The sequence below is a fragment of the Hylobates moloch genome, unplaced genomic scaffold (assembly GCF_009828535.3).
Source record: "Hylobates moloch isolate HMO894 unplaced genomic scaffold, HMol_V3 SCAFFOLD_9, whole genome shotgun sequence".
Classification (NCBI taxonomy): Eukaryota; Metazoa; Chordata; class Mammalia; order Primates; family Hylobatidae; genus Hylobates; species Hylobates moloch.
Window position 1 is genome coordinate 51,087,735 of NW_026652284.1, and position 10,807 is coordinate 51,098,541.

Genomic DNA, 10,807 nt, shown 5'->3' on the forward strand with positions numbered 1-10,807 from the left:
GAGTGACACAAACTGCTTTGCCTTTTAAGTAATTCATGGCAAATATAAGTAAATTCTGTAGATATTATGTATAATGTTTAAGAGAAAAAGATGATTTTGCTCCCTTCTATAAAAAAGAAAATAAAAAGAGTTTTGGCTGGCATAGCCACCAGTGAAGGGCCAGAAGCCAGGGTACATGGATGGCACATGGTGTGCCCAGGGCCAGTGGCTGCACAGGTGGCCGTGGTACAGCTCCTGTGTGCCTGGTCACCCACAGAGCCAGAGTCCAGAGAGGGAGTGTCCTCTGTCCTCCTGTCTTGGGAATCCAGGTGTGCCATTCCACTCATGCAACAGAGCTACATTCTGATGTGCTAAATATTTTTCTCTGTTCTCGGTGTGCTACTGTGACTAGGACAGAAAAAAAAAGTTTCTGCTCTCATGGGCCTTGCCATCTTAGGAGGAAGACAGAAGTAGACAAGGAATATCGGATAGAAGTATCACAAAGTGGATTAAACAGAGAGAGAATGATGGGGGAGCTCCTTTAAACAAGCTTGTCGGGGAAGGCCTCCCAAGGTGGGGACATCCCAGCTGAGATCGGGTGAGCTAAGGGCTCCGTGACCTGTTCATTCACCTGTCAGAATCCTGCTTGTCTCTTAAAACCTCGCCCAAGTACCACGTCCTCAAGAAGTCCTTACTTACAAAGCTGAGCCCCCTCCTCCGTGCCCTCTAGTCCTCTCACTATGGATTTTATTACATTAGACTGAAGTGTTTGTAGCTTTGCCTCCACACTTGAGAGCAGGAGCCCCGCCTCACTCACCTTGGCCACGGTACGGCACAGTACCTTGCACCTGGTGGGCAGTCAGAAGAAAATTGCCTCGGTAAGAGGATGACCATGTGAATGCATCCACATTGTGGGATGGCCACAGGCAGTTAAAGAAATGAAACTTTGGATCATTTTCTACTTTCCCAACATTATTTCCTACTTCTATGCCCTGAGCGACAGCCCCCACGGCTAGCTCAGGCTGCTGTTAAAGATGCACATGTAGTCTGAGGTTTAAGGCCCATGCAAGGTGGCACCTTGAATGTCTTTTTGGTTTGTAGATTTTCATTCCTCATTTCACTGTAGGCCCCAGAATACCTCATTGGATCAGCATTGCCTTGACACTTCTTTCTCTCACAGCCTCCATTTCTGCGCCAAGCTAGGAGTTGTGACATGAAGAGCTGAGAGCTCTGCTGTGTTGCCCTTCCCTCCAAGGCCTTGACATGGTGTGCCCAACCAGGAACCACATGGGGCAAAGAGACACATGGGAACCAAAACCCCAAAGCAGCTGGGACCAAAAAGGGCTGCAAACCAGGCCAGATGCCTAGACTTTGGTTGTTCAAAAAGTCTCTTCTGAGAAGTAGAAACATTACGATGGTGCCTTGCATGGTCTCAGATCCTTTGTTCAGAAGCCCTAAAGGCACTGGAAAAGTAAGCACAAGGCGGCACTGAGGGACATTCTTTCAATGGAGACCACACAGGATTGCAGGGGAAGATTCTCAAGAGAATCTCATAACCAAAAATTTCAAAACACACGAAGTATTTACTAAGTATGAGTTAGCAGACACAATAAACCCTAGGGGTAATAGAACAATGTGCTCAAGGAAGTTATAAAAAAAAGTTATAAAATAAGATAAAATAAGTACTTTTTTTTTTTGAGACGGAGTCTTGCTCTGTCGCCCAAGCTGGAGTGCAGTGATTCAATCTTGGCTTACTACAACCTCCGCCTCCCAGGTTCAAGTGATTCTCCTGCCTCAGCCTCCCGAGTAGCTGGGACTACAGGTACCCGCCACCACACCTGGCTAATTTTTTGTATTTTTAGTGGAGACAGGGTTTCACCATGTTAGCCAGGATGGTCTCGATCTCCTGACCCCGTGATCCACCCCCCTCAGCCTCCCACAGTGCTGGGATTACAGGCATGAGCCACCGTGCCCAGCCTAAAATAAGTACTTTTAAACATTAAAAAGATAAAGAATCCCATTCTGTAGGTTGCCTGTTCACTCTGATAGTAGTTTCTTTTGATGTGCAGAAGCTCTTTAGTTTAATTAGATCCCATTTGTCAATTTTGGCTTTTGATGCCATTGCTTTTGGTGTTTTAGACATGAAGTCCTTGCCCATGCCTGTGTCCTGAATGGTATTGCCTAGGTTTTCTTCTAGGGTTTTTATGGTTTTAGGTCTAACATTTAAGTCTTTAATCCATAATTTTTGCAATCTACCCATCTGACAAAGGGCTAATATCCAGAATCTACAAAGAACTTAAACAAATTTACAAGAAAAAAAATCAAACAACCCCATCAAAAAGTGGGGAAAGGATATGAACAGACACTTCTCAAAAGAAGACATTTATGCAGCCAACAGACACATGAAAAAATGCTCCTCATCACTGGCCATCAGAGAAATGCAAGTTAAAACCACAATGAGATACCATGTCATAACAGTTAGAATGGCGATCATTAAAAAGTCAGGAAACAAAAGGTGCTGGAGAGGATGTGGAGAAATAGGAACACTTTTACACTGTTGGTGGGACTGTAAACTAGTTCAACCATTGTGGAAGACAGTGTGGTGATTCCTCAGGGATCTAGAACTAGAAATATCATTTGACCCAGCCATACCATTACTGGGTATACACCCAAAGGATTATAAATCATGCTGCTATAAAGACACATGCACACGTATGTTTATTGTGGTACTATTCACAATAGCAAAGACTTGGAACCAACCCAAATGTCCATCAGTGATAGACTGGATTAAGCAAATGTGGCACACATACACCATGGAATACTATGCAGCCATAAAAATGGATGAGTTCATGTCCTTCGTAGAGACATGGATGAAGCTGGAAACCATCATTCTCAGCAAACTATCGCAAGGACAGAAAATCAAACACCGCATGTTCTCACTCATAGGTGGGAATTGAACAATGAGAACACTTGGACACAGGAGGGGGAACATCACACACTGGGGCCTGTCGTGGGGTGGGGGGAGGGGGGAGGGATAGCATTCGGAGATATACCTAATGTAAATGATGAGTTAATGGGTGCAGCACACCAACGTGGCACATGTATACATATGTAACAAACCTGCGCGTTGTGCACATGTACCCTAGAACTTCAAGTATAATAAAAAAAGATAAAGAATCCTAGCAGAAATAATAAGACACTTTAAAATTAGTGTAGATATCTTTGAGAAAGATAAAACTTTTCCCCAAGTACATAATCAATTGTTCCAGCATTATTTATTGAATACTCTTCTTTTTACGTATTGATTTATGATGGAAATTTAACTGCATATTAAATTATTGCATGTATGAAAGTCAGTTTCTAAATGTTTATATTGATCAATTCTTGCCCCAGATACACACCATCTTGATAGCTGAAAGTTTATTGTATGTTTTGTTATCTTGTAAGACAAATCTCTCTTTACTGTCCTTTCCAACTTACTTTATATTATCTTTTTGAAACTTTTTCACTATTCAAAACTATATATTTTTAAAAATGAGCTATGTTTTCACTTTGTCAAGTAAGAATTAAAATAACTTTTTAATACAATCTTCGAGTCACATTAAACCTTTAAATTATTTCAGAGGAATTAAATAATTTATTTTATAATATTTAGCATTCCCATTCATAAACATGGTATATCTCTACATTTATGATGCTATTATATCTCTCCATATGTTTTCTAATCATTTTCATATAGATGACACACAATTCTCTAAGTTGTTTTTCACAGTTATTTATAAATTTGCTTATTCGTGACGGCATTAATAAAATAATTGCACCATCATAAAAAAAGATAAAACTTTTAGAATAAAATATAGTTATTAAAATTAAAAATTTAGGATAGGCTGGAATACCACCTTAGACATAGGGAAATAAAGAATTAGTGAACTAGAATATGTATCTGAGGAAGTCACCCAGAATCTCAAGACACAGAGAGAGAGACAGACAATAACATGCAAGCAGCACTGAGACCTGAGTTGGAGAACAGAGTCCCGCACATGCCTGGGCAGACCCTGCTTACTGCTTGCACAGCTTCCATTCTGCTGCCTCTCCTCCCAGATTGCTAATTCGTTTGAGGTGACAGTACTCCTAAATATACATTTATCTCCCAGCTCCTCAGAGCTAAAAAGTCAGCAAGTGACATAATTCTATCCAGTGAAATAGAAGCAGAAATTTCCAAGTGGCGTTCCTGAGCGTATAGTTTAAAATCCTACCTTGTGTCCTTAGGGTTTTTTCTGTGTGGACCACAGACAGTGCTGAGGTGGAGCAGTTACCTGGCAGATATACAAGGGACGATGAAGCAGAAAGCTAAAATGTCCTGAGCCTGCCTCCTTCCAGGCAGCTAGGTATGTGAGGAAAAAAATCACTCTCATCTATTCAAGCCACTGTGAAGTTGTGTTTTCTATCTGATGCAGCTGGATGTAATGTCTCTAACTGATAAAATGTTTAAGAGGCGTCTTGAAGGAGAGAATAAAGGGAACAGAAGTGAGATGATACTTTAAGTAGAAATCCCTGAGAAATTTTCAAATCAAACGTAAACACTTAGAAGGAAGAGTCTCACTAAGTCCCAACCAGAAAAGTTAAAAATAAGTCTGTACTTTGACACATTCAAAACATCAAGGGGAGAAAGGAAATCTTACAGTAACCACAGAGAAAAGACATCACAGATTCAGTGCAGATTCCTCAAAAGAAAGAGACAATGCAATGAGACCCTCCAAGCCTGGAGAGGAAATTACTGTTGACCTGAATTCCCTACTTAGTCAAACTATTACTCAACAGTGAGAGCAAAATAAAGGCTTCTTCAGATAAAGAGGAGCTTATCAGTCAGAGGCCTTCACTGAAATAACTGCTAAGGATATATGTTAGGAAGATGGGAGAGGAAGCCAGCGAAAAATGTAAATGCAGGAAGCGTTAGTGAGCAGAGACACAGAGGGACGCACATGTGAATCTAAACAATTGACTTTAAAATGTACATAAAACCTATGCAGCACATAGCGAAAGCTTATGATTAAAGAGGCCTTTTGGGTAACAAGCACAGAAATTGCCTCTCTGGTATCATTTTTCTAGCAAATCCTGGGCTCTGTTATTCTACAAACAGACTTCCACGTCTGTCTCCAGTTCTTTCCCATAGAAGCGGACTGTAGGGTCAATATTTCTGCCACAGGAAGTAGTTTAGGGACTAAAAGGGCTGCCTCCATATTTTCTGGTGCTACCTAGAAATCTTTGACAACTATCACAATTTCAGTTTGCAGACTTTAGTCAGGGAGAAAATTAATTTTAATTGTTTTATATAGAATGCTAGGTAGTTGAATCAAATCCATACCTGAAAAAACAAAACCGGTGCCACATCTAACTGCTAAATATCACTGCCCCTGTGAATACTATCACTTCCACAATCTAATCTTCCATTCTGTCAAAACTCCCCCACATATACTTACCCATTTAAATGCAAACAACACGCTATGAAAGGAACAGCCCACTGAGGCTGTTCTCCATGTGGCAAGGAACTTCATTATGGCCAAGTGTTTCCATGGCAACACTGACTTTGACTTGGGATTGTATATAATAATCCTTGTGGTACAATTTGTTGGATTCTATTGCTTTATGTTGCAATTTGCTTTACTGCATTTTCTAAAATAAAGAAATCATTCATCCAAAATCATATAATATTCAAATTGATTTTTCTTTTTTGCCTCCTACGCTCTCCCCTCCAACCCTTTTTAACAGTCTTGCTCTTCTTACAGTTAATTTCCTCTGGTCTGATCATTTCCAAAGGAAGTGACAGAAAATCACTAGTAAGATTCCTATGAATTTTTCTGACACTTGTCAAATGCCTCTTGACCTAAAATTCAGGCCAACTATAGCCACTTTGAGACAGAACTTGATATCATTGCCATCTCAAGTTCCATTCCTCCTCATCCCCAGATTAGAGACTTTGAATCCTTTGATTCATTAGAGACCTTGAATGCTTTGAAATATGCTGGGGGTTGACAAAATATTCTCAGGAGAAAAAAATCATTCCTTTCCTCTCTTACTCACAAACACAACATGGAAACTAGACCTAAACCCCAACGCGTTAGCCCCTCGCGGCCACATTCCATTCCCAGGCCTGGCTGATGAGGTGGTCTGGGAAGCATTCTAGCTGGGAGAGATCACATTGCTAAATGGGGACAAGAAAAGGAATGCGGTTTCCTGAAAGTTTCCAGCAAGTACATGGGAATGGAGCTCTTGAAAGAGCCCTAGAGCTGGAAGCACTTCCCTTCTGAGAAACACTTCCAATCCCCCGTGGAGCCAAGTGTAATAACAGTCCTGACATTATTATTACAAAGGGGAAAAAATCATTCATGCAGACTTGCTGCTGTAATTTGGGCATTTATAAGCCACACCCACTTTGCAACCTTAAAGCCATGTGGTTTAAACTGGAGCCCACACAAAAGAGGGGGCTGTTAGTCAAAGCCATACAGCAATTACTGTCCGTTTTCTCAGAGGGTGTTGAGGATGGCTATTTTTTAAGTGCTTTGAGAGGCTTTTAAAAAAATTGGCCTCTTTCTTTCTGCATGCAATATATATCCTCAAAGTTTTAACAAAATTTTCCCTTTTTTGACCACAAGATAGAGTTCCAGACATGGGCAAAGAACTCATGTAATAAGAGCTTGTGGTTCAGGGGAACTTAATACAATAATCGTGTGTTCAGGAAAATTTTCTGCAATTGCAGCTCATTTTTTTCCTTTAGTGAATCTGCTTTATTTAGAATGAGCCGATGGCTCCCAGAAGTCACTGTGGCCTCCCACCACGCGCATGTGTCACCAGTTACATTTGACTGACTTCTCTAGCAGGCATGAGCAGAGCACTGTTTTAGGAGACTTAGCATTACATATGGACCTTGTGGTTCCTGCGCAGTAACAGGATGACTTTTTTAATTGTGGTGAAATATACATAACATAAAATTTACCAGTTTAACTATTTGTAAGTGCACAGTTCAGTGGCATTAAGTACATTCACATTGCTGTGCAGCCATGACCACCTGCCATCTCCAGAACTTTTTCATTATCCAAATCAAAATTCTGTACCAATTAAACAATAATTCCCCATGATTCCCCCCATTTATACCCTAGCAACTGCTATGATACCTTCTGTTCCTATGAATTTGCTGATTCTGGATATTTCATATAAGTAGACTCAGACAACATTTGTCCTTCTGCATCTGGCTTATTTCACTTAGTATATCTCTGAGGTTCATCCACGTTGTAGCATGTACCAGAATTTCGTTCTTTTTTCAGGCTCAATAATATTCCTGTATATATGTATACTGTATTTTGTTTCTTCATGCATCCATCAATGAACACTTGGGTTATTTCCACCTCTTGGCTATTGTGAACACTGCTGCTATGAACATTGGTGTACAAATATCTGAGTCCCTGCTTTCTTTTGGATATATACACAGAAATGGGATTGATGGATTATATGGTCATTCTATGTTTAACTTTTAGAGGCACCTCCATATAGTTTTCCATGGTGTCTACGCCATTTTACATTCCTAGCAACAATGCTGGTAATTGCAGTTCCAGTTCCTCTACATCCTTGCGAACATGTTACTTTCTGTTTTTCTGATAGTAGCCATCCTAAGGATGTAATGTAATCTCTACATCCTTGCGAACATGTTACTTTCTGTTTTTCTGATAGTAGCAAATTTTTTTATTTGCGTGTCCCTAATGGTTGGTAATATTGAGTGTCTCTTCATGTGCATATGGGCCATTTGTATACCTTCCTTAGAGAATGTCTATTCAAGTTCTTTGCCCACTTTTTTAATTGAGTTGTTTGTTTTTGTTGTTGTTGTTGAGTTGTGGGAGTTTATTCTGGATATCCATCTCTTATTAGATATATGATTGGTAAATATTTTCTTTCCACTTTGTTGATAGTTTCCTTTAATGCATGGAAGTTTTTGATTTTGATAAAATCTAATTTATCTATTTTTCTCTTTTGTTGCCTGTGCTTTGGGTTTCAATATCCAAGAAATAGTTGCCAAATTCAATGTCATGAAGTTTTTCCCCTGTTTTCTACAAAACTGTGTTTTATAGTTTTAGCTCTTATGTTTAGAGCTTTGATCCATTTGAGTTAATTTTTGTATATGGTATAAAGGTTCAACTTCATTCTTTTGAATGTAGCTATCCCATTTTCCCAGGATCATTTGTTGAAAAGCTTGACCTTTCCCCATTGAATGCTCTTGACACCATTGTGACCTCATATACATTGACTATGTATATATGAGGATTCACTTCTGGGCTTTTTCTTCTGTTTCATTGGTCTATATGTCTGCCTTTATGCCAGCACTACACTGTTTTGATTACTGCAGCTTTGTAATAAGTTTTGAAATCAGGAAGTGTGAGTTCTCCAACTTGGTTATTTTATTTCAAGATTGCTTTTGCTAGTCAGATTCCTTGAGACTCTATATGAACTTTAGGATTAATTTTTCGATTTCTGCAAAAAAAAATGTCTTTAAGAACTTGATAGGAGTTGTAGAATTCACATATTTTATTCAATTTATTAACAGTAAATTAATTTAGTTGACAATATTAAGTCATTCAATTTATAAACACAGGATGTCTTTCCATTTATTTCTGACTAATTTCTTTCAACTTTTTTTAGTTTTTGATGTACAATTCTTTTGCCTATTTGGTTAAGCTTATTCCTAAGCATTTTATTCATTTTGATACTATTATTATAAGTAGAATAGTTTTCTTAATTTCTTTTTCAGATTATTATTAGCAGATAAAATCACAAGTGATTTTTGTGTGTTGGAGATGATTTTTAAAATGTGTCAAGAGGTTAGGTATCACCAGGAAATATCCCTACCAAGAAGCGGGGTTATAAAGCACTGCGAGACTCACCTTTTTGCAGCTGTCTGTCTGTATATTGGAGGCCAAAGAAGGAAAAAAGATAAATCACTTATCCTACATAAGAAGCCAATCTCTCACGGTATTTTTTTATTTAATAGTGAGCATCTATTATATATCAGTCACTGTCCAAAGGCTAGGGGTACGGAGGTGAACAAAACAAAACTTCCTGCCATCGTTGAGTTTATAGTCCAGCGAGAATAATAAAAAAATAAACAAAATAGCCAAGTAAGAGGCAGAAGGTGCAGAGTGGTGATGCATGCTACTTGAGCCCACACAGTAGGAAGGGGTAAGACGCGCTTTTCCATGGGGTGGTCAGGGCCCACTTCTCGAGGAAGAAACGTCGGGCGAGGCCTGAAGGAGGCGCTAAACCGCAAGAAGAGTGGGAGGAGCTCGCTGGGGCCTGCAAGGCGAGAAGCCTGGCTGGAGCGGAGTGGGCCGATGGAGTAAGGTAGCTATGGGAGGGCCAGCGGACCGTGTGCCCTCCCTGGACCCTACTCTTGGGAGAGTGTGAACTGGGGCTAGAATAGGGGATGCCCAGGAGTCCCTCTCCATATTTAGAAGCCATGGCCGTCAGGCAGATGACGAGCCCCGGTTTCCTTATATTTAAATATACCTCAGAAAATATGCTGCCTGGGGGAGGATCACACAAACTAATGCCTTGGGAAACACTTTGTAAAGAGCCAAGTTCTGTAACTAAGAGAGTTAGAAGGTTTTGCACTTTGCAGTGCAAAATTCTGTAGAAACGGAAGCAAGCCTGTGCTCCTGTTTTCTGGGTTACCTTTTACCAAATGGAGGTTTGATGGACTAAACTAAGCATTAGTGATATGAGGACCAGGATGCCCGTGAAACATGCAAGGTAAATGCTCAGGAGAGATGTGAAGAACTTCCCATTTCTAAGGCTCACATGGAAAGCTGCGTTAAAGAAGAGAGTGTGGTCTTGATGAGGCATAGACATGTAGGCCAATGGAACAGAATGCAGAGTCCACAAATAGAGCCACACAATCGTGACCAAATGATTTTTGACAAAGGCGCAAAGGTAGTGCAATGGAGAAAGGGTAGTCACCTTCACAAATGAGGTTGAAACAACCAGATATCCAGGTGAACCTCAAATTAACCTCACAATTCATACAAAATTTGCCTCAAAATGGATCATAGATCTGCATGTAAAACATAAACTATAAAACTTCTAGAAAAAAAGCATGAAGGAAAATCTTCATGAATGGAATTAGGCAAAGATTTTTTAAATGTATCACCAGAAGCATAATCTATAAAAGAAATAAAAAATTGGACTTCATCAAAATTAAGAACTCTTGCTCTGTGAAATATACTGTTAAGAGAGTAAAACAAACATCCTATAGACTGGGGAACAATATTTTTAAATTACATATCCAAAAAAGTACTTGTACCCAGAATATGTAAAGAACTCTCAAAGTGCTGCATAAGAAAACAAATACCCAATTTTTTAAAAATATGCAAAAGGCCAGGCGCGGTGGCTTACACCTGTAATCCCAGCACTTTGGGAGGCCAAGGTGGGCTGATAATGAGGTCAGGAGTTCAAGACCACCCTGGCCAACATAGTGAAACCCTGTCTCTACTAAAAAGGACAAAAATCAGCCGTGTGTGGTGGTGCGCACCTGTAGTCCCAGATACTTGGGAGGCTGAGGCATGAGAATCACTTGAACCCGGGAGGCAAAAGTTGCAGTGAGCTGAGACCATGCCATTGCACTCTAGTCTGGGTGACAGAGTGAGACTCCATCTCAAAAAATAAATAAATAAAAATAAAAATGTGCAAAAGACTTTATCATTTCCCCAGAGGATATACAGATGGTAAATAAGCCCACCGAAAAGATGTTCAACATAATTCATTAGGAAAATACAAATTAAAACCA